The sequence below is a fragment of the Hypanus sabinus genome, chromosome 16 (genome assembly GCF_030144855.1).
Source record: "Hypanus sabinus isolate sHypSab1 chromosome 16, sHypSab1.hap1, whole genome shotgun sequence".
Classification (NCBI taxonomy): Eukaryota; Metazoa; Chordata; class Chondrichthyes; order Myliobatiformes; family Dasyatidae; genus Hypanus; species Hypanus sabinus.
Window position 1 is genome coordinate 47,195,678 of NC_082721.1, and position 23,822 is coordinate 47,219,499.

The 23,822-nt window shown below is 43.4% G+C and overlaps 1 protein-coding gene across 3 annotated transcripts in view; it reads left to right on the forward strand.

The window, feature by feature from the left end:
• Nucleotides 1-23,822, forward strand: part of LOC132406273 (phospholipid phosphatase-related protein type 3-like) — an 83,770-nt gene that overhangs the window by 7,560 nt on the left and 52,388 nt on the right. Inside the window, exon 1 of one of the 3 annotated variants that reach the window (XM_059991685.1) lies at nt 11,687-11,796. The exons of 1 other annotated variant lie outside the window; for it this stretch is intronic. The gene's annotated coding sequence lies outside the window, so the exon portion shown is untranslated. Of the gene's footprint in view, nt 1-11,686; nt 11,797-14,835; nt 14,956-23,822 lie in introns of those variants that run through there. One more of the 3 variants, XM_059991687.1, reaches the window with a different exon arrangement.

The following is a 23,822-nucleotide window of genomic DNA, read 5'->3' on the forward strand; positions in this document are numbered from 1 at the left end:
GATGGTGAGGGTCCTTCCTGATGGTATAACGAGAAACAGGCATGTCCCAGCTGGTGAGGGTCCTTCCTGGTGGTATAATGAGAAACATGTCCCAGAGGTGAGGGTCCTTCCTGGTGGTATAATGAGAAACAGGCATTTCCCAGATGGTGAGGGACCTTCCTGGTGGAGCCACTTCCTCAATGTCAGGGAGGCTTGTGCCTGTGATTAAGCTGGCTGAGTCTATCAATTTCTGAAGCCCCTAACAGTCCTGTGCATTGCGTTGCCGTACCAGACTGTAAGGCAACTGATATATAATTCTCCCCACAGTACATCTGATAGTCTTTGGTGACATACTGTAGAACATAGATGAATACAGAGCAGAAACAGGCCATTCAGCCCACAATATTGAGTCAAGCCCGCTAAAAAGCAAATTAAAAACACCCAAGCACTAATCCCTCCTCCCTACACCATGTCCAGAACCCTCCAGATTCCTAACGTCCATGTGCCTATACAAATGTCTTTTAAAAGTCTCTACTGTATTTGCCTCTACCACCAAGCCAGAGTTTATAAAGGTGCAACATAACCTTTTATAAAGGTGCAACATAACCTTCTGACTTTTGAACTCAATGCTCAACTAATAAAAGCACTCTTTGCCATCTTATTGACCCGTGTAGACACTTACAAGGAGCTATGAACTTGAATCCCAAGATCTCTCTCTGCAGCAACACTGTTGATGATCTTGCCCTTAACTGTGTACTGCTGTCTGACATTTTCCCTACCAAGGTGCAGCACCTCACATTTATCTGGGTTAAACTCCATCTGCCATTTCTCAGCCTATATCTGTAATTGGTCTATAACATGCTATATTCTTTACCAGTCTCCTAAACTATCCATCACTGAACCAAACTTGGTATCATCTGCAAACTTACTAACCCACACATCTACATTTTCATCCAGGTCATTTGTATACATCACAAACAGCTGAAGGTGCAGCACAGATCCCTGCAGAACTCCACTTATTACAAACCTCCCATATCCCAAATCTCTCAAACTCCTAGCTGATTCTGTGCCTTCATCATGATTGTAACAATATCTTGGGCGCAGGATAGATCCTCTGAGATTCTGACAGCAAAGAACTTGAAACTGCTCTCTCTTTCTACTGCTGATCCCTCAATAAAGACTGGTCTGTATGAGGTCTGCAATCAATTCTTTGATCTTGCTGACATTGAGTGCAAGGGTCTTATTGTGACACTGCTCGACCAGTCGATCTGTTTCACTCCTGTGGGCCTCCTTGTTGCCGTCTGAAATTCTGCCAACAACAGTGGTGTCACTGGAGAATTTATAGTCATATGTTTAGGGAGTTTCAGCATATACTGTAGCTTGTTTCCAGCTAGTAAATGAGAAGCACTCATGGTCTTTTGATCCATGCTGCTGAGAACCGATGGGAGTGCAGAGAGAATAAAGTGGGATTAGTTCAAGATGACTGTGAAAGGGTGTTGGTTGGTCGGCAGAGACTCAGTGGGCTGAAGGGCCTGTTCCCATTGCCTAACAAGTCGTGGAAAGTGAGGCAGTTAATGTTTCAGGTTCTTGACCTGAACTCTAAACATGCTCTGCCTCAGGGGAAATATACATTGTGAGCACAGTTGGGAAACTAGCACCGTCACCACAGCATGGATCACAACTCGATAACTGGAGCATTAATATACACTAGACTGACTAATACTCAGGATGGTTACCTGGAAATAAATGGAAGCATCCTAACCTGGGAATATACAGTATAATGTGTAGGCCACCGTTAGTCTCGATAGACCATGGATTTGCACCTTGGAAAGTTTCCAGGGCACAAGCCTGGGCAGGGTTTTTTTTATGGAAGACCGGCAGTTGCCCAAGCTGCAAGTCTCCCTTCTCCACACCACCAATGCTGTCCAAGGGAAGGGCATTAGGACCCATACAGCTTGGCCCCGGTGTCGTCGCAGAGCAACGTGTGGCTAAGTGCCTTGATCAAGGACACAGGCGCAGCCTCAGCCAAGGTTCAAACTAGCGACCTTCAGATCACTAGATGAACACCTTAACCACTTGGCCACACACCAACACATACAGTATAATAACTGTTACTGGGTCAAAATCCTGGAACCTCCCCAACAACAGTGAGGGTCAACCTTCTCACAAAGGGCTGCTGGGGTTGAAGAACATGTCTCACTACTAACTTCACAAGAGCAAATAGGAAAAGGCAATCAATTCTGGCCTGCGAATGAAAAATACACAAAACTGAAGTGTAAATACAGGTGTCAGATATCTTCTGCACAGAATAACAATGGATCAAAATCACCATAAGTTGATACCTGTAACATATAGAATAATTCAGATTTCATTCGAATCTGATAAATTTAATATCCTTCAAGCCAACTATAGCTAACTAACTTGATAAGAGTTTTATGTTGAAGTTACACAGAGATAAGAGGAATGTGATAGATTTGATTAAGGGTTTATAACAGGCCTTTGATAAAGTAATGTCAAGACAGAAGGCTGTGGAATAAAAGGGACTGTTGGAGCATTTCACAAACAAGAGGAAATTTGCAGATGCTGGAGATCCTAGCAACACACACAAAATGCTGGAGGAACTCAGCAGGTCAGGCAGCATCTATGGAAAAAAGTAGAGTCGATGTTTTGGGCTGAGACCCTTCTGTAGGACTGGAGAAAAGAAATGAGTAGATTTAAAAGGTGGGGGGAGGAGAGGGAAGCACAAGGCGATAGGTGAAACTTGGAGGGGGAGGGATGAAGTAAAGAGCTGTGAAGTTGATTGGTGAAACAGATACAGGGCTGGAGAAGGGGGTGTTTGATAAGAGAGGACAGAAGGCCATAGAAGAAAGAAAAGGGGAGAGGAGCACCAGAGGGAGGTGATGGGCAGGCAAGGAGATGAGGTGAGAGAATGTTGAAGGGGGGTGGGGGCATTATCGGAAGTTTGAGAAATCAATGTTCATGCCACCAGGTTGGAGGCTACCCAAACAGAATATCAGATGTTGTTCCACCAACCTGAGTGTGGAGGAGGGCAAGAAATGACATATTGGAATGGGATTGGTAAGTGAAATTAAAATGGAGATGACTGGGAGATTCTGCTTCTCCTGGCAGATGGAGCATGGGTGCTTAGTGATGCAGTCTCCAAGTCTATGTTGGGTCTCACCAGGATAGAGGAGACCACGGTAGAAGCACCAAACACAGTAAATGACCCCAACAGACTCACAGGTGAAGTGTCGCCTCACCTGGAAGGACTATTTAGGGCCCTGAATGGTAGTGAGGGAGGAGGTGTAGGGCAGGTATAGCACTTGTTCCGCTTGCAAGGAACAGTGCTAGGAGGGAGATCAGTGGGGAGGGATGTATGTACAAAGGAGTTGGGTAGGGAGTGATCCCTGTGGAAAGCCACAAGTGGGAGGAGGGTAAGGTGTGCTTGGTTGTGGGATCCTGTTGGAGATGACAGAAGTTGAGTAGAATTATGTGCTGGATACGGAGGCTGGTGGGGTGGTAGGTGAGGACAAGAGGAACCCTATCCCAGGTAGGGTGACAGGAGGATGGGGTGAGAGCAAGACATGCATGAAGTGGATGCAGTTGAGATACAGTCATCGATGAGGTCCAGCGAGCACTTAAGCTCGATCCACCAGAAAAAGCGGGACCTCCCAGTGGCCACCCATTTTAATTCCATTTCCCATTCCCATTCTGATATGTCTATCCACAGCTATCTCTACAGTCCTCTAACCTGTTGTATTAACTTATGGAGAGAATAAATAGAAAAGTTGCAGGACCCAGAAAGTCAGCGGCTGCTTTTTTCTCAGGATTCCCGCTTTCTTCAATATGCGTTAAAAATGTGATACACATGATGCAACATCCTAATCTTCAGAGATCGCAATGCTTGGAGATTTTGGATGACAGTGAGGAACATGATCATGGATTAATTATGGTACTGACAGGCTGGAGGAATAGGCAGAAGTTTGGTGGGTGTAATTTAATGCTAATCAAAGAAATGTTGCATTTTGGTAGGAAGAATGAGAAAAGGTGAGATAAACTAACAGAAAATGATTTTCCAGTCACCCTGTCCATAGATAGTTACAACAGGTTCTCCCTTGAAATCATGGCCACTAGTATTGGAAGAAATAGAATTGGTTCTGTGTTCATTGGATTTGAAATAGATGAAAAACAGGGAGGACAGCAGAGGGAAAAGAGAATGACTTCTGGGTTTTTGGCAGGCGCCCTCTGATCAATACTTTCCACCAGAATGCTGTGCGTGTAGGCTGTCCCTCCACAAGGTCCTCATTCACTCACTCACACCTCTGCTGTCTGAAAACCTCAAGCCCACACTGTCCTCATGGTCAAGTTCAAGGTGACCCTTGTTGTCAGGAGCACAGTCTCTGGATCCCTGCTCAGAGAAGCCACCGATGACACTTTGCTGCTCCATGGTGCGTTGCAGAGGTCAGAATGGCAACCTCCATACTGGGAGAGCTTTTGAAAAGTATTAAATTAGATAACTCGCTGGGACCAGATGAGATGTACCCCAGGGTACTGTGGGAAATGAAGGAGGAGATTGCTGAGCCTCTGGCGATGATCTTTGCATCACCAATGGGGATGGGAGAGGTACCAGAGGATTGGAAGGTTGCAAATGTTGTTCCCTTGTTCAAGAAAGGGAGTAGAGATAAGCCAGGAAATTATTGACCAGTGAGTCTTACTTCAGTGGTGGGCAAGTTGTTGGTGAAGATCCTGAGAGGCAGAAGTTATGAGCATTTGGAGAGGCATTACCTGATTAGGGATTGTCAGCATGATTTTGTCAAGGGCAGGTTGTGACTTACAAGCCTGAATGAATTCTTTTAGGATGTAACAAAACACATTGATGAAGGTAGAACAGTGGATGTAGTGTATATAGATTTCAGTAAGACATTTGGTAAGGTTTCCCTATGCAAGCCTCCTTCAGAAAGTAAGGAGGCATGGGATCCAAGGAGACCTTGTTTTGTGGATCCAGAATTGGCTTGCCCACAGAAGGCAAAGGGTGGTTGTAGTTGGCTCATATTCTGCATGGAATTCAGTGACTATTGGTGTTCTGCAGGAATCTGTTCTGGGACCCCTCCTTTGTGAGTTTTGTAAGTGACCTGGATAAAGAAGTAAAAGGGTGGACTAGTAAGTTTGCTGATGACACAAAGGTTGGGGGTGTTGTGGATAGTGTGGAGGGCTGTCAGAGGTTATAGTGGGACATTGATAGGATGCAAAACTGGGCTAAGAAGTGGCAGGTGGAATTCAACCCAGATAAGTGTGAAGTGGTTCATTTTGGTCAGTGAAATTTTAAGACAGAATATAGTATTAATGGTAAGACCCTTGGCAGTGTGGAGGATCAGTGAGATCTTGGGGTCCATGTCCATAGGATACTCAAAACTGCTGAGTGGATTGGTAGTGTTGTTAAGAAGGCATACGGTTTACTGGCCTTCATCAACCATGGGATTGAGTTCAAGAGCCGTGAGATAATGTTACAGCTATACAAGACTTTGTTTCTGGTCACGTCACTACAGGAAGGATGTGGATATGATAGAGAGATTGCAGAGGAGATTTACAAGGATGTTGCCTGGATTGGAGAGCATACCTTATGAGAACAGGTTGAGTGAACTCGGCCTTTTCTCCTTGGAGCAATGGAGGATGAGAGGTGTCCTGATGGAGGTATATAAGAAGATGAGGGGATTTTGATAGTGTGGCTAGCCAGAGGCTTTTTCCCAGGGCTGAAATGACTAACATGAGGAGGCATACTTTTAAGGTGCTTAGAAGTAGGTACCGAGGGGATATCAGGGGTAAGTTTTTTTCACACAGAGAGTGGTGGGTGTGCGGAATGGGCTGCCGGTGATGTTGGTGGGCCGAAGGGCCTGTATTGTGCTGTAAATTTCTATGTTCTCTGAGTTTCTGATTTGGAAAGTTTGACCCCTATCTTTTGGCACTATTTCAGAATAGCTGCCAAGAAGATTTATATTTTTGGAGCCTTACAAAAAGTAATGTGGAGATTACTAGTGATGTTTTAGAAGAGAAATATTGAACAGAATTTCTTGGACCTTGGGTCCAATGTTTCCTTTGTTTGAAAAATTGAAGACTGTTTGCAAACAATAAATGGGGATGCAAGCATTAATACTTGAGAGAGAGCTGTCACCAGTGGGTGGTTAGTTGACTGGACTTTTGCTCCTGGACTGAGACCACTTCATTTGGACTCTGCCCAGCTGCCAGTGAGTTGATATGGAAAATTGTTTTGAATTGACAAAAGCTGTTTCACCATCACTGGCAACTGACTGAGTGACTCTGCATTGACTGTTAATTGTTAATGATATCCAGTACAGCCCCACTCCTCCTAATCTCAGTCCAGTGACTCCGGGGAGGAGATGGAGCCTTGTACTGCTGCCCATTCTGTCTGCTTGTGGCATATTTACAACCGTTTTCTGCATATTCTGCAAAAAAAAAGGAAAAATCTCCTTTTTTCTTTCCTTTCTTTTGCTTGGAAATACAGGCATTGGAGGTGTGTGGTTTCATTATAATAATGTGAATGCGGTTTGTAAGAACAATGAGGTGGAGATGGACTGTGCTGGTCGGTGCAAGAGGCAGCAGAGTGGGGAAGGTGGTTAGAAAGAGAATGAGGGTCGTATCTGGAGAGAGGTGGTTACTGGAGGCAGCAATGGAGATTTTTAGGTTGTTGGATAAAATAACAATGTATGCAGTCCAGTTTATTTGTTGAAAAATACTGTAGTTCAACATTTAAGAACAGAGTTTTGACTCCGTCATCACCCGTGTAGCCTCCTGCTGTTCAGAGTTCTGCAAATCTGCAGCACTGGCTGCTTTTATTTTGTATATTTAACATCTGTGTCTATCTTTATATGTAAGAGGATGGATGTTAGACTCTATGACTTGACATGTTAAAAAATTCTGAGTGCCATCATTTAGATTATTTCCAAATTCAGGGGACTGCTTTGTGATGTACTGCTGCATTATTCCCTCAACATGCTTCCCATAGATAATAGATTTAGTAACTTGTCTTCTCATTGCTTGTGAGAGCTTGCTGTTTACAAGTTGCTTGCATCCTTTTCACAGTACTGCTCTGAACAAAAATTGTCAAAACAGTTCTGGATGGTTCAAACTCATGAAGGGTCCTAAAGAAATGACAGTTTCCCTGTCTACCACTTTGACTGTCCTTGGGTGCCACTGTGAGTCCTGTAATGGTTAGCGTGATACTATTACAGCTCAGGGTGTCGGAGTTCACAGTTGAATATTGATGTCAGCAGTAAGGAGTTTTACATTCTTCCCCCGAACGCTTGGGTTTCCTTTGGCAGCATTGGTTTCTTCCCACGTTCCAAAGACATAGTGGTTAGTTGGTCACTAAATTGTCCTGTGATCAGCTAGGAAGAGTACTGGGCAGCATGGCTCATTAGGCAGAAGGGGCTGATAAATAAACAGATAGCTACATTTGTCCTTGAGCGTTGTACTGCCTCAGTTATGGCCATCCCATTTGTGTTTGATTCATTTATCCTGGCACCTAGATCTCTCTGTTTTCAGCTCTGCTCGAGGCCGTCTCTCCAGTAAGTGCCGAGTTTGTACTAATGTCCCCTTCTTATCACTGTCAATAAGGAGGAAGTATGGGAGCTGGAAGAACGATTGTTGCCATCAGATGTCTGAATGATCCGCGAACGCTACCTCTTTTCCACTCCTTACGTATTTATTGTAATTTATGGTAACTTTTCAGTACTGCCTCCACCCAAAGAACAAATGTCAGAACAAAACATCTGTCGGTTATACTAATCCTGATTCTGAAATCTCAACATCCTGAGCAGCTGCATCACTGCCTGGTTCGGGAATTGCACCATCTTGGACTGCAAGACCCTCATACAAGCTCATCTGCCATCTGGGAAAAGGCACCAAAGCATTCGGGCTCTTAAGACCAGACTATGTAACAAGCTATCAGACTCAATACCCAGAGTCTGTACTGACACCAACTTACTGCCCTCTACTGTGCCTATTGTCTTGTTTATTATTTATTGTAATGCCTGCACTGTTTTGTGCACTTTATGCCGTCCTGCGTAGGTATGTAGTCTAGTGTATTTTTTTCTGTGTTTTTATGTAGTTCAGTGTAGTTTTTGTACTGTTTCATGTAGCACCACAGTCTTGAAAAATGTCTCGTTTTTACTTTGTACTGTACCAGCAGTTCTGGTCGAAATGACAATAAAAAGTGACTTGACTTGATTTGAGTTTCCTGGGAATCTCGTGTTATTCTGTGCTGTCCGTGTCAGGAAGTTGAGTTTCATACCCTCCACTAGTGGTGGTACACATCATCTCCACAGTATAATGCAGAAAGAACACTACACTGTTAGAAGGGTCACAGGCCAGATGAGACTGAGATAAAGACTCTCTCTTCAGGTTTCTGTGGATATGCATGATCTCAAGGAACTATTTCACAAAGGAACACTCCCTGTTATCCTGGCTAGGGTTCAATCTCTCAACCAAGTTTCAAGTCATACAGAGCAGAAACAGGCCTTTTGGTCCATTCTGACCATCAAAACAGCCAATGCATAAGTAGAAACAAGAAACACTGGAAATACTCAGCAGGTCAGGCTACAATGGCAGGAAAAGAAACTGAGTCAATGTTTCAGGTTAAAAACCCTTCATCATATGGGAAAGGAAACCAAGGAAGAGAGAGTTCATTTCTTTGATGGAGTAAAACTGGGCTGACCATGGGAACAAGCTGTAAACCAGCCTATCTGGCCAAGAAAGAAGTTAGAATGATTAGAGAGGGAGAACCTAGATAAAAGAATGTAGGAGTTGTGAAATGCAGTGCAGCAAGATATGCCTGGCTGCTTAAGATGGGCGTGTACGATGGTTCCACTAATACTAATCCCGATGACCAACACTTGGTCTGTAGCCTTCCCTGCCTTAGAGAGGTAGGTACTGATCCAGATATTTTGTAAGTGTTGCAGTCTGATCTTCCACCATCCACTCAGGCAGGTGCCTTCCAGATTCCAATCACATGATTACTAGTTTACAACACGATAAGCACCTTCCACAGTTGTATGTGGAGAGCATTCTGGCAGGCTGCATCACTGTCTGGTATGGGGTGGGGGGGGGGGACTACTGCACAAGACTGAAGGAAGCTGCAGGAGGCTGTAAATCTAGTCAGCTCCATCTTGGGCACGAACCTACAAAGTACCCAGGACATCTTTAGGGAGCGGTGTCTCAGAAAGGCAGTGTCCATTAACAAGGACTCCAGCATCCAGGGCAAGCCCTTTTCTCACTGTTACCATCAGGTAGGAGGTACAGAAGCCAGAAGGCACACACTCAGCAATTCAGGAACAGCTTCTTCCTCTCTGCCATCTGATTCCTAAATGGACGTTGAATCTTTGAACACTACCTCACTTTTTTCTTAATATACAGTATTTCTGTTTTTGCACTTTTTTAATCTAATCAATATAAGTAATTTATTTACTTGTTTATTTATTATAATGTTTTTTATTTTATTGATTTTTTCTTCTCTCTGTTATATTATGTATTGCATTGAACTGCTGCTGCTAAGTTAACAAATTTCACGTCACATGCCGGTGATAATAAACCTGATTCTGATTTTGATTCTGATTTTTTAAAATTCCAATCATTTTGTAACTGTGGGATCTTATGCAGAAATAGGCTCTCCACTTCCCACAGTACAGCTCATTGGCAGAGATAAAATTGGCTCAAATCACGAGGGCAGGTTCATTCTGTCATCTTTCTCAGTTAAAGAATGGGCTCACAGCTGACTGACCTGTCATACCTTTTTTTTACACTTGCCTGGTAATAATGGTATACTGTTATCTTTTACAAGCCTTCAGGTTTGACCGCCAGTTTAGTTTTTAAGGAATATTTTCCCTGGATGTTGAGTGGAGCTATGAGAATTGGGACAAATGCTGTCCATCCACAGGGACAGCCAGTTCAGCGTCCGTAATATTGGTTTTGTGCTCCTGGTCTGTGTGTTGCACAGGTGGTAGAAAATTTCAAAAATATCTTAAATTTGCTGCTCTAGGATTGTTCAGGAGGGAACCATACTGGAAGTCCCAACACCAAGTGGTGATGAGGGGAGGTTTTGACAGAGTAACTAGCTCTGATTTGGAAGCTGCTGCACTGAAGGGTGCTGAGCAGGGAAACAGGAAGCAGGGAGTTATTCTTATTTCCACATTTGTGGAAATGTTTCTTGTGTTTATTACTGATCTTTTCTATGTCTTGCCATTACCCGGGGATTTAAATTTGGACTGGTGAGCTGAATACACAGGCGTAGGGTTGTCTAGTGCCTTCTTGTCACTGCACAGCCCTGACAAATGGACAGAGGAACCTTCAGGATGGGGGAAAGGGGAGAGAAGATGGGCCCTTGCTGCAGAGAGACTGGGTTGGAAAAAGGCAGCTGCTGAAAGCAGGCTGGGATGGGCAGGAGTGGAGAGATGCGAGTCCCTCGCCACTTTTCAGGGAACAGGTGGATAGTTTGAATTGCTATAAATAAGAAGGTTATTCTGTGCAGTGAAAGCAAGATCCAAATCTCTAATATCACTGAGATATTGTGCAATTTGTTGTTTTGCAGCTATAGTCTTTACTATGTTACAATAAGAATATATAAAATACATAAACAGTACAGGAAGAGAGCAAAATAATGAGGTGGTGCTCATGGGTTCATGAATCATTCAGAGATCTAATGGTGAGAGAGAAGAGGGTGTTCTAAAAATGTTGAGTATGAATCTTCAGGCTCCTGTACTTCCATCCTGATGAAAGGAATGAGAAGAGGGCATGTTTTGGATAGAGAAGGTCCTTCACGATGGACGATGCCTCGAGGCATTACTTTTTGAAGATGCTGGGTGTCTTAGTGTCCATAATAAAGTTGGCTGAGTGTATAACCCTCTGCAGTTTTATCTGATCCTGTGCATTGGCAACTGCACAAGCAAGTGAAGCACCATTCAGAATCCTCTCTGTGGTACAGCTGGAGAAATTTCCCAGAGTCTTTTGTAATGTAACAAATTTCCTCAAACTCCTACTGGCATACCTCCATTGCAATTGCTTCAAAATGTTGGTCCCAGGATAGATCTTCAGAGATGTTGATACCCAGGAACTTGAAACTGCTGTCCCTTCCCACCATTGACCCTCAATCAGGACTGAATCCCAACTTTCCCTTCCTGAAGTCCTCAATCAATTTCTTGGTCTTACTGATGTTGAGTGCAAGGTTGTGGTTTTCAACACCACTCAACCAGCTGATCCATCTCACTGCTGTGCGCCTCCTCGTCACCATCCGAGATTCTGCCAACAGTATTGTGATGGTGTTCGTGCTGTGCCCAGCCACATGGTCGTAAGTGCAGAGAGTCTTCCCAGAACTGATTGCTGCTGCCTTTCTCTGCAACTTCTGGCCTTGTGCATGGTTAACGTCAGACATAGAATATTGAGTCAGTGGAATCTGTGGAGACTGGCTGAGTTATTCCTGCCATGTTGCAACATACAATATTATGCTACATGTAAAGAATTTCTTCTCTGCATTTGATGTGCTTAGAGTAATGAGGCAGAACGCGAAGTGCAAAACATTCCTTCATTAGCTCTGTGCCCAGGAGAAGCCAATTAGCTCAGTGCTGGAGATGTTATTGCTTTCCTGAGTTGCTGCTTCAGTACGCAGAGGGTGAGGTGGAAAAGCCTCCTGGCTGTGGCTGTTTACGAGCTGCGGCCGCGTGACGCAAGTGGTTCCAACTGCGTAACTCTCACTAGCTGAATTCCATCCACTACCCGCATGAGAATGTTTGTCACCCAGAAGAGAGGGTGGTAAGGTCATTTTTGTTGATCCTAGACCCATCTCCAGCCCCTTCACCTTCCGCCGATGCCTGCTTTCTGGCTGTGAAATTGACAGTGACATGGTGGGCCGGTGCTCAGACAGGTGGTGTATGGTCCTGAGAATAACGCAGGCTGCTTGGACCAGCAGGCAGCACAAGGACTTCAATTCCTGATCTATCAGCAGTCCAATTGGAACCATGTCCGTGTGGTGATGGTTCCTTAACTCTCTGGTTTCTTTCTGCCCCCCACCCTTTGAAGACCCTCTTTGAAAGCAAATTGAGCTTCAGAAAGCTGTCCTTTATTTTACTGTTCATTTTTGTCTGATTGGGACTCATGGTGCAAGAGTCTTTCTGTTTCTTAAAAAAAAAGTCCCTGAGAAAACATTTCTGGCTCTGGCCATGAGGTAGTCCTTGTGTTAAGCCACTCACCCTTTGACCCTTTATCCTGGGGTCCCATTTGCTAGAGGGTCTAACTGAGCCGTGACCATAGAGTGGTCATGGAAAACTGTCCCTTCAGCCTAACTCACTCACACCAACCAAGATGATTAACTGAGCTAATCCAATTCGTCTGCATTCGGCCTAAATCCATCTCAGGCTTTCCAATCCACGTACCTTTCCAAATCACTGTTAAATGTTATAATTGCACCCACCTCTATCACTTCAGACAGAAATTCAACAATTCCTGTGCTTCACTGTTACATGACTTCACCTTAGGAGATCCAGGGTCTGAGCAAACCCTTAATCAGAATCAGGTTTATTATCAGACATTTATCATTTTGTGGCAGCAGCTCATAAAAATTACTAAAAGTTACACTTACGGTAAGTAAATAGTAGTTCTTGGAATTTTCAGCAAACTGATGGCAGAATGGAAAAAGCAGTGGACATGACTGGGGATGGTATTAGTGAGCAAAATGCAGCTTGAAGTTGCTCTTCAATTCATAGGTACTGAGCTGATTTTACACAGAATAGTTTAAAACGATAGCTCCATCACAACAATAGCACCTGTGACTAATGGAAATTGAAGCATAAACTGTGCAATTTATAAGACATTCATATGCAAGACAATCAAATGTGAGCAAATGCCATTATCCTACTGAAGAGATTTGTAGTGTAATCAGTGCGGCATAGTGTAGTTTAAAACTGGATGCCTGTTAGATCTGATTATACTGCACTTCAGCAAACTGCGATTCACTGGAGAAAATTTCTGTTTCTGCCAAATGCCCTCCCCCTCCCTCCAACACTGGTTGCCAGAAACACTGTCGGTAAATGTGCTGGGATAAATGGTGGAGGCTATACCTATTGTCCTGTCTTACCCACATCGTATTGAATGTTCTGTCTTTCGTTGCCATTGTGCTTCTGTTTGCAAATTGGCATTTTTGTTGTTTCGAGTGTTGTTTCACCCATTTCTTGGGTGAATTTGCAATTGTTCCCCAATGCTGTTGGAGGATGGTGCCAGTGTTCTGGATCTTGGGCAAGATATACTTGATGTGGATAGTGGATGGGACTCTGAAGTTCACATTATGATGTGTTTCTGCTTTCTGGTCCCTTCTTTTTTGTTGCTATTTTGGGCGATTTTGATTGATGAGGCCTGCAGACAGCAAATGACACAGCGCCTGATTGAAATAAACTGAGCTGAACTGAATATGCCTGGAATTTGAAAATTTTGAGCTTTGTATTCTCTGTGTGTTTGCCGTTTGCACTATTTGTGTTTTGGCTTGTAGAGATGTTGGTGTTTTTCTTTGAATGAGTTCCATGGTCTTCTTTGCTTCATAGTTGTGTATGGGGAAGACAAATCTCAGGGTTGTATACTATATGCATACATTGACAACAAATGTACTTTGAATCTTGAAACTTTGTTGTCATTCGTTAAAGGGCAACTGGAAAACAAATGTATTTTTCTTGGATTTTGAATGGTAGGGTTAATGGGCAATGGATCGTGATTCCCAAGGTGAGAGAGGGTGTAAGAGTCAGTGGGTGCTATGCTCACTCAGAAGGGTGGGAGCATGGATGGAGGGTAAAGGTACGGAGTGAGCTTTTAATACTCATTTACCAGGCTGTCAGTGTGAAGCTGTGTTGACCCATTCAAGGGGTTTTAGTGTCACACTTTGAGCTTTTACATTCATAGCCATACAGCACAAACACAGGCCCTTCAGCCTAACTTGTCCATGCTGACCAAGATGCTATCAAAGCTCATGTTGATTGGTTGCTTTACTGCTAGCACCAGCTGCTTCTCAGAGCTTACACATAGCAGACTGCAGGACAATGTGCTGAGGGAAGCTTGCAGTCCATGCAAAGGGTACGTGGGGACGGACCACCCCAGTGGGTCCTCCTGCTCCCAGACTGAGGGGTTCCTCGTACATCAGAAAGGAGTGTCATTCCCGAGGGCCAATTGACAGGCTGTGTGAGAAAAAGGTGCACAAAACATTTAGAATTGACCAGATGAGACTACGAATGTGAAGAGCTTTGGACTGTGTTTACTCTTTTATATTTATTTATTCTGAATAAATTTTATTTTGAAATGAAAAGAGCTTCTTTGGGTGATGAACATAAAGTCTAAATAAACATTAAAAATAATAGGAAATTGCAGTCAACACCAAATATAAAACTGCTTTCTTTCTTTAGAATTAGAAGCCAGAAAGCAATGCTGAACATAGGACTGTCAGCCTCCTTGTCATTTCACTTTTCGGTTCCCATCTCTATCCCTCCTCTCAATAATTGCATCAGAAACCTTTCAATTTGACATTTTGTTCCTCCAGTTGGATTTCTGCGTGACTCTGCGGCTTTGCTACTTGACATAGTTTCTGTATGTTTTGTCCACTTGGCACCTTTGGTAACCCGGGATGCCCCGAAGTGTTTTGCAGTCACAGGTTCGTTTTACAGTGCAGTTCCCCGTGGCAGAGGTAGCATGCACAGTGAAACATTGTACAGAGCAAGCTGCCACAAACGGCACCAACTTCAATCTTTCAGGCTCTGAGGTAGCATTTTATCTTCTGACTTGTGCTAAACTTACAGTACAGTGTCAGTGGCATTTTGAAATAGGTGGAACTGTACAGATCACGTATGTTACTCCACCACATGTTTAGTGCTTTCAGCCATGGAAACCTCCCCACAATTTTGGCCATCAGGCAAATACCGGCCTTTTCTCTAAGTGGTATGTAGAAATGTTTTAAATGTTACCCTGCAAACATGAGGAAATCTGCAGATGCTGGAAATTCAAGCAACACACACAAAATGATGGTGGAAAGCAGCAGGCCAGGCAGCATCTATAGGGAGAAGCGCTGTCGACGTTTCGGGCTGAGACCCTTCGTCGGCCCAAAACGTCGACATTCCTTCTCCCTATAGATGCTGCCTGGCTTGCTGCGTTCCACCAGCATTTTGTGTGTGTTGCTTAAATGTTACCCTAATGCTTTATTGACTATTAACATGTGTGAAAATGCATCAGTCCCTCAGTGTATTTTTGCTGTATCAGTTACTAGACTTGGATATAAACATGTAGCTGTCAGATTCAGAAGGGTTACTGCTGCCGCTAACCTGTGTGGCATCCTCGGGACGGAGTAACATTCGTTTAAATTGAGTGGAGAATACTTGGGGGAATATTTAAGCCAGGTTTGTGTGTTGCCTACCACGTACTAGAGTCCAGGATATCTCAGAGTGGCTGCAGAAAATTCTCTAAAGGCAAGGTGCGCAGCCAGATGTCGTGGTGCACATTGGCACCAATGACATAGATGGAAAGGGGAAGAGACCCTGCGTAGTGAGTGAGGATAGGGAGATAGGAACGAGGCTGCAGAGCAGGATCTCTAAGGTAGTAATCTCTGGATTACGGTCAGTGCCATGTACTGCTGAGGGCAGGAATAGGATGATAATACAGATGATTTAGTGAATGAGGAACTGGTGCAGGAGGCAGGGTTTCAGGTACTTGGATCATTGGAACCTTTTCTGGGACAGGGGTGTCCTGTAGAAGAGGGAAGGGTTGCACCTAAACTGGAGGAAAACCAATATCCTAGCCGGGAGTTCACTAGTGCTGCTTTGGAGTGTTTAAACAAGTTTGGCAGGACACAGGCCAGAAGTGAAGTTTTGGACAAGAAGGTAGATGTTGGAGCCAGTGAAAACAGGCAGGAGAAATGTAATAGATACAATGGAATGGATAGTTTGAAGTGTGTGAATTTTAATGCTAGGCGTATTATGTGATAAGTTGATGACCTTAGAGCATGGATCAGTATATAGAACTACGATGTTGTGGCCATTACAGAAACTTGGCTGAGAGAGGAACAGGAATGGGCACTTACTGTCCCACACAAAGTCTCAATGTTTTGGGGAAGGTAGAGAGGGTAACAGAGGTGGGAGAGTTGTACTACTGATCAGGCACACACAGAGGGGACATAATGGATGGCTCAACCTCGGAGTCTTTATGGGTAGAACTCAAAAATAGGGAGGTTGCAATCACTCTAAGCCTCCCCCTCCATAACCACCAGGGCATTGAGGTACAGATATACAGGCAGATTAAGGAAAGAGGTAAAAACAATAGGATTGCTGTCATGGGGGACTTCAACTTTGCTAATATAAAGTGGAACCTTCTGAGTGCAAGACGGGGCAGAGTTTGCTAAGTCCAGGAAGATTTCTTAAACCAATATGTAGGTAGTCCAACAAGAGAAGAGGCTGTACTGGACCTGGCATTGAGAAATGAGCCTGACCAGGTGACTGACCCTTCCATGGGTGACAGCTAGAGAACAACGATCAAAGCTCCTCAAGTTTTAAGATAGCTAGATTTAAGGATAAGTATTGACCTTGTGGGAGAGTTTTACATTGGAGCAGGGCAATTTACGGGAGTATCAGGCAGGAACTAGGGAGAGTTAATTGGGAACAGCTGTTTTTGGACAAATCCATATCTGATATGTACAGGGTGTTTAAAGACCAATTGCAGGTATGTTCCAGTAAGAAGGAAGTACAAGAATGGCAATGTAAGAGAACCTTGGATATCTACAGAGGTGATGAATTTAGTCAAGAAGAAAAAGTATGCAAAGCTTAAGAAGCTAGAATCAAACAGAGCCCTTGAGGATCATAAGGAAACCAGAAAAGAACTTAAGAAGGGAATTAGGAAAGACAGAAAGGGCCATGAAAAGTCATTTGCAAATTATATCCCATGGCATTTTACACATCAAGAACAAGAGGATAATTAGGAACACTGAAGGATAAAGAGAGTACACTTGCTTGGATGTGGAGAATTTGGTGAGGTCCTTAATCAGAAATTACATCAGTATTTACCAAGGAGAAGGATGTCGAGGACAGGAAATCGGTGCTGAGTGCATTGATATGCTAGCGCATTCCGAGGTAAAGGGAGGAGGATCTGTTGGTCTCTTAAAGGGCATTAAGTCCTCAGGGTCTGTTGGGATATACCTCAGGTTATTGAGAGAGGCAACAGAAGAGATTACTTGGGCCTTGACCAATACCCTTGTGCCCTCTCTAGCCACGGGCAAAGACCTGGAGGACGGGCAAGTTACTAACCTTGTTTCATTATTCAAGAAGGGAAACGGGAATAATCCTGGGAATTATAGACCAGTGAGTCTCATATCAGTAGCAGCAAGTTACTAGAAAGTATTCTTAGGGATAAGATTTATGAGCATTTAGAAACCCATGGCCTAATTAGGAATAGCCAGCTTGATCTCCTGTGGGGGAAGTTGTGTCTTACTAACTTGATTGATTTTTTTTTTACAAGGTGATGAGGGTGATTGATGAAGGTAGAGCTATGGATGTTGTCAACGTGGATTTTAATAAGGCGTTTGATAAGGTCCCTCATGGGAGACTCATCTGGAAGGTTAGGATGTATGGGATCCACGGTGAATTGACTGTTCAGATTCAGAATCAGCTTGCCCACAGAAGACAGAGGGTGATGGTTGAAGGGGCCTATTCTTGCTGGAGGTCTGTGATTAACGGTGTTCTGCAGGGATCTGTTCTGGGATCTCTGCTGTTTGTGATATGTGTAAATGACCTGGATGAAAAGATAGATGGGTAGGTTAGTAAATTTGCTGATGGTACAAAGATTGGTGGTATTGTGGATAGCTTAGAAGACTGGCAAAGAAAACAATGGGATATAGACCAGTTGTAGATATGGACAGAGAAATGGCAGATGGAGTTTAACCTGGCCAAATGTGAAGTGTTGTTCCTTGGTAGGTCAAATGCAAAGAGACAGGACACTGTTAAGGGCAAGATCCTCAACAGTGTTGCCGAGCAGAGGGATCTTGGGGTCCAAGTTCACAGCTCCCTGAAAGTAATTACACAGGTTGATTGTGTGGTTAAATATGACATATTTGTTTTTATTACTTGAGGTGTTGAGTTCAAAAATGAGGAAGTTATGGTGCAAGCTTTGTCAAACTTACAGTTCAGGGCACCACATGATGTTGAGGCTCTGGAGAGCTTTACCAACATGTTGCCTAGATTAGAGGGCACCTGATATACAGTATGAGAGGCTGAACAAACTTGGGTTGTTTTCTCTTGAGAGGGTGAGGCTGAGGGGAGATCTGAAAGAAATTTTTTAATATTATAAGAGGCAATATCTTTTTCCAAGGGTTGAAATGTCTAATACCAGAGGGCATGCATTTAAGGTGAGAGGAGAAACTTCAAAAGAGATGTGAGGGGTAGGTTTTTTACACAGAGTGGTGAATGCCTGGAATGCACTGCCTGGGCTGGTGGTAGAGGCAAATACACTGGAGGCTTTTAAAAGACGTTTTGATAGACATAAGAATTTGAGAAATATGGAAGGCTATGGACATTGTGTAGGCAGAGGAGATTAGTTGGCCATTTGATTTAATTGGCTTGCCACAACAATGATTGCCAAAGGGCCTGTTCCTGTGTTGTACAGTTCTATGTTCTATGTACTATGAAATGTTGGGAGATTATTTTTTACAGAGAGAGTGGTAGGTGCCTAGAATGCACTACCAGAAGTGGTGGTAAAGGCTGATACAATAAGGGCATTTAGGAGACTCATGGATAAGAGGAAAACGCAGGCTTATTATGGGCTGCCTAGGAGGAAAGTTTTAGATTAATTGTGGGATAGTCGGCACAAATGAAACAAGAGAGGGCCTATAATATAGCAAAAATTAATGGGAATTAGGAATCTTTTAAAAACCTAAAGGATGCAACTAAGTCAACCATAAGGGGGGACAAGATGAAATATGAAGGTAAGCTAACCAATAATATAAAGGAGGATATAAAAAGCTTCTTCAGATATATAGTAAAAGAGAGATGAGAGTGGATATGTTCCCACTGGAAAATGTTGCTGGAGAATCAGTAATGGGGGACATAGAAATGGCTGATGAATTGAACAAATGTTTTGTGTCAGTCTTCACTGTGGAAGACACTAGCAGGATGCCGGAGGTTTGAGTGTGTCAGGAGCAGAAGTGAGTGTAGTTGCAATTACCAAGGAAAGAGTGAAAGAAGCTGAAAGATCTAAAGGTAGGCAAGTCACCCGGACCAGATAGACTACAGCCAGTGTTCTAAAAGAGATAGCTGAAGGGTTTGCTAATGATGTTTCAAGAATCACTCATTTCTGGAATGGTTCCAGAGGACTAAAAAAGTTGCAATTGTCACACCACTCTTCAAGAGTGGAGGAAGGAAAAAAAGGAAATTATAGACCAGTTAGCCTGAATTAGTGGTTAGGAAGATGTTAGAATCCATTATTAAGGATGATGTTCTTGGAAGCATGTGATAAAATAGGCATGGTTTCCTTAAGGGAAAATCTCGCCTGGCAAATCTATTGGAGATTCTTTAAGGAACAACAGGCAGGATAGACAAAGGAGAGTCAGAGGAATTAGTTTACTTGGATTTTCAGAAAGTCTTTGACAAGATGCTGCACATGAGGCTGCTTAACAAGATAAGGGCATCTTGATATTACAGGAAAGATACCAGCAAGGATATAAGATTAGCTAACTGGCAGGAGGGAAAAGTGGGAATAAACAAGGCCTTTTTATGTTGGCTGCTGGTAACTAGTGGTGTTCCATAGGGGCCACTGTTGGAACCACTTCTTTTAATATTTTATGTCAATGATTTGAAAGATGGAATTGATATTTCTTTGGCCAAGTGAGCAAATACTACAAAGCTAGGTAGAGCAGCAGGTAGTGTTGAGGAAGCAGGAAGTCTGCAGAAGGAATGAGACAGATTAGGAAAATGGGCAAAGAAATCGCAAGTACAATATAGAGAAGGGAAGGGTGTAGTCATGCACTTTGGTAGAACAAAGAAAAAGACTACTTTCTAAATGGATAAAATTAAAAAATCAGAGGTACAAAGAACTTGGCAGTCCTTGTACAGGATTCTCTGAAGGGGAACTTGCAGGTTGAATCAGTGGTAAGGAAGGTAAATTCAATGTTAGCATTCATTTTAAGAGACTAGAATACAAGAGTTGAGGCTTCATTAGGCATTAGTCAGCCCACACTTGGGGAATTGTGTGCAGTTTTGAGTCCCTTATCTAATAAAGTGATGTGCTGGCACTGGAGAGGGTCCAGAGGAGATTCATGAGAATGATTCCAGAAATTAAAGGGTTAACAATGAGAAATGTTTGATGCCTCCAGGCCTGTACTTACTGGAGTTTAGAAGAATGAGGCAGAAGGGATCTCTTTGAAACCTATCCAATATCAAAAAGCCTAAACAGAGTGGATGTGGAGAGGATGTTTCTTATAGTGGGAGTGTCCAGGACCAGAGGCACAGCCTCAGAATAAAGCAGGGGTTCCCACCCTGGAGTCCACAGATCCCTCAGTTAATGGTGGGGGTCAATGGCATAAAAAAATTTGAGAACCCCTGGAATAGAGGGATTTCCTTTTAGAACAGAGATGAAGAGGAACTTCTTCAGCCGGAAAGTGATGAAAATGTGGAGTTTATTGTCACAGATGGCTGTCATTTGGTATGTTTAAAGTAAAGTTGATAAGTTCTTGATTAGGCAGGGTCTCAAAGGTTATGAGGAGAAGGCAGGAGAATAATGAATCAGCCATTGTGGAAGTGTAGATTTGATGGGCTGAATGGCCTAATTCTGCTCCTATGCATTATGGTCCCTTGATCAAACATTGTGGGCTGAGGGCCTGTACTGGTCTATGTTCTAAAACATCAGCTAGTGTTCTTTTGTGGCAGTAACCTGGTTATCTTTTAACAGTCTCCCCTTTTTAATCACCCTGCACCCGGGGTTGCAGTGCTGTGTCCAGGATGAGCCCATTATCTGGTTGGGACTCGCAGTGGCTCTTCCTTGACATTTGCCCACAGAATAGTAAGCAAAACCAGAATGTTCTGAAGCAAGTCAATATTCCTTAGTGATACACTGTGCTTGTTACACAGTCCAATGTTCCAAGCCCTCCGAGAGTTTATTACCATGGTGGCTGATCATGCTGAAATTGTACAAAATACTGGAGAGGCTGAATGTGGAGTTGTACGTGCAGGAAAGATATCAATAACTTTGAAAAAACACTAAGAAAATTTACAATGATTTTGCAGTAATGTGAGTACCTGAGCTATAGTGAAAGTTCGAGTAAGTTAGGACTTTATTCTGTGGAATGTAGCAGAATGATGAGAGACGTTAGAGGTATACAACATTATGTTGGGCACAGATAGGGTGAATGCATGCAGACCTTTCTTTCCCTTCAGGATAGCTGAGACAAGAATTAGGTCTTAGATTTAGGATGAAAGGCTAAATATTTATGGACAATCTAAACTGGAACTTCTTCACTCAGTGGGTGGTGTGAGTGTGGAATGAGCCGCTAGCAGAAGTGGTAGCAACCAGGAGAAGTTTGAATTGGTACATGGATGACAGGGGTATAGTCCAGGTGCAGGTAGTGGGATTAGGCAAAAGACCAAACTGTCATGGACTGTATGCACTTTCTGTGCTTTAGCTCTTTATGTAGATATGGCAGTATGAAACAAAACTGTTCTGGCAGTTGGGACAATGAGTCTAGGTAAGGTTTTCTGCAACGATTAGCTGAAAACTGAATGCTGGTGGGCCATGGAGATGGAGGTGCAAAGACTGCAGCATCAGACCAGAAACTCTCAACTTCACTCCCTTGCTGAGTTTGCAGATTGCGACAGTGCCCGTGCATGATCATGGTGCCCATCAGCAGTGGGGTCCCAACCATACATGGGCCAGTTCCTGATTTCCATAGCTATCTATAGTTGACCTAGCTTGACTTTGAGCAAGTCCATTTTTGGGGTGAGTCTGTTGCTCACCAAGAGGAAGGAACTGGCTCTGACTGCCTCAGCCAAGATGTGAAGGAAAGGCTTTGTGGGGAGTGCCTGCTCCCTCCAGATTCACGAGCAGAAAGTATCAGTGGGAGTAAACTTATGAACTGTGCCAAACCAATGCTGTGCTGGGCTGTCCCAGTGATGACTGCAGGGGAGTTTTGTTGGCCCATGCACTCTGCAAAGTTTTTGCACCTCATTACTGTGATACACAATCGCTTCTGCACGTCAGCCACGCGTCCGTTTGGGAGACAGGTACTCCGCTAACGAATGCAGACCTTGCACCATCACAGTGGGGCCTCTTAAACCTTTTCAAGCCCTTTCCTGGGTAGAAGATATCAGTTAGCTTATGAAGGAGTGTATGGACGAGTATATATTTAAGGTGTATTTTTTCATGAAATTAATTGTATTGCTTTATTTTCCTGTAAATGCCTGCAAGAAAATGAATCTCAAGGTAGTATATTGTAACACACTATGTATGTACTTTGATAATAAATTTCCAAAAAAAAACATAAAAATGGGCAATTAATATTCAGAATGGATTGAGTGGACCTAGTTCTGTCCTGTATACTCATTGACTCTGTCAGTGCCTGATCTCCCAATGTTCCAACAAAGGTGTCTATCCTTTTTAGGCACCACATGAGCTCTGCTCTTTATTTCAGCATGTTACACACTATCAGTGTCATAGCCGCAGCTTCACGGTGTGGCTAAAGTGGCCGGTGCACCCACAGTGCAAGCATCACCTGCTGATGGGAAACTCTGCAGACGAGGGACTGCCTAGTGCTGGAATCTGGAGTGCCAAGAACAGAAAAGCCTGCAAAAGGTGGTTAACACAACCCAGTCTGTCACACGCAAACCTCCAACCCCTCACCCCAACATTGAGCACATTTACGACTGTCACCACAAGAAAGCAGCATCCATCATCGAGGACCCACACCATGCAACCCATGCTCACCTCACGTTGCTGCCAAGAGGAAGGAGGTACAGGAGCCTTAGTGCTCACATCACCAAGTTTAGGAACAGTTACCCTTAGGTTCATGAATCAGCATGGATAATTTCACTCAACTCAGCTCAACTCTAAACTGATTCCACAACCTGTAGACTCACTTTCAAGCACTTTGCAATTCATGTTCTTAGTATTACTTATTTTATTATCTGTTTTTGGTATTTGCACAGTTTGTCTCGTATTGCACATCGGTTGATTGTCAGTTTTTCTTTGATTCTACTGTGAATATTTGCAAGAAAATGAATCTCAGGGTAGTACATAGTGACATGTATGTACTTTGATAATAAGTTTACGTTTAACTTCGGAAAGTGAAGAGGGTCAGGCATTATTGTGGATACGGAGAGATACAGAGTTTCCAGTCAAGACCCTGCACCAGGTCTGAAAGTGAGTTACACTGGGCAAACATGAGCCACAGTCCAGTCCTGTGGGAATGCCAGTGTCCAGTCACTGGATGTCTTCAAGAAGAGACTGCTACAATTTAACACTGGTGACGAACACCACTGGAGACTTGTACTCCTTTCCGAGATCTGCTGCTGGAAGAGATTGCCAGGTGGACTGAGGAAAATGTCAGAATATCAGGTTTATTATTAATGATGTATGTAATCAAGTTTGTTATACAGTGTAAGATATAACATCACTATAACTTGCAAAAGAAATAATTAATACCAAGAGAAGTATAGTGAGATAGTGTTCATGAGCTCATGGACCATTTGGCAATCTGATGGCAGGGAAAAAAAACTGTTCCTACAATGTTGAATGTACCTCCTCCCCAATGATGGTGATGAGAAGTTATCATGTCCCAG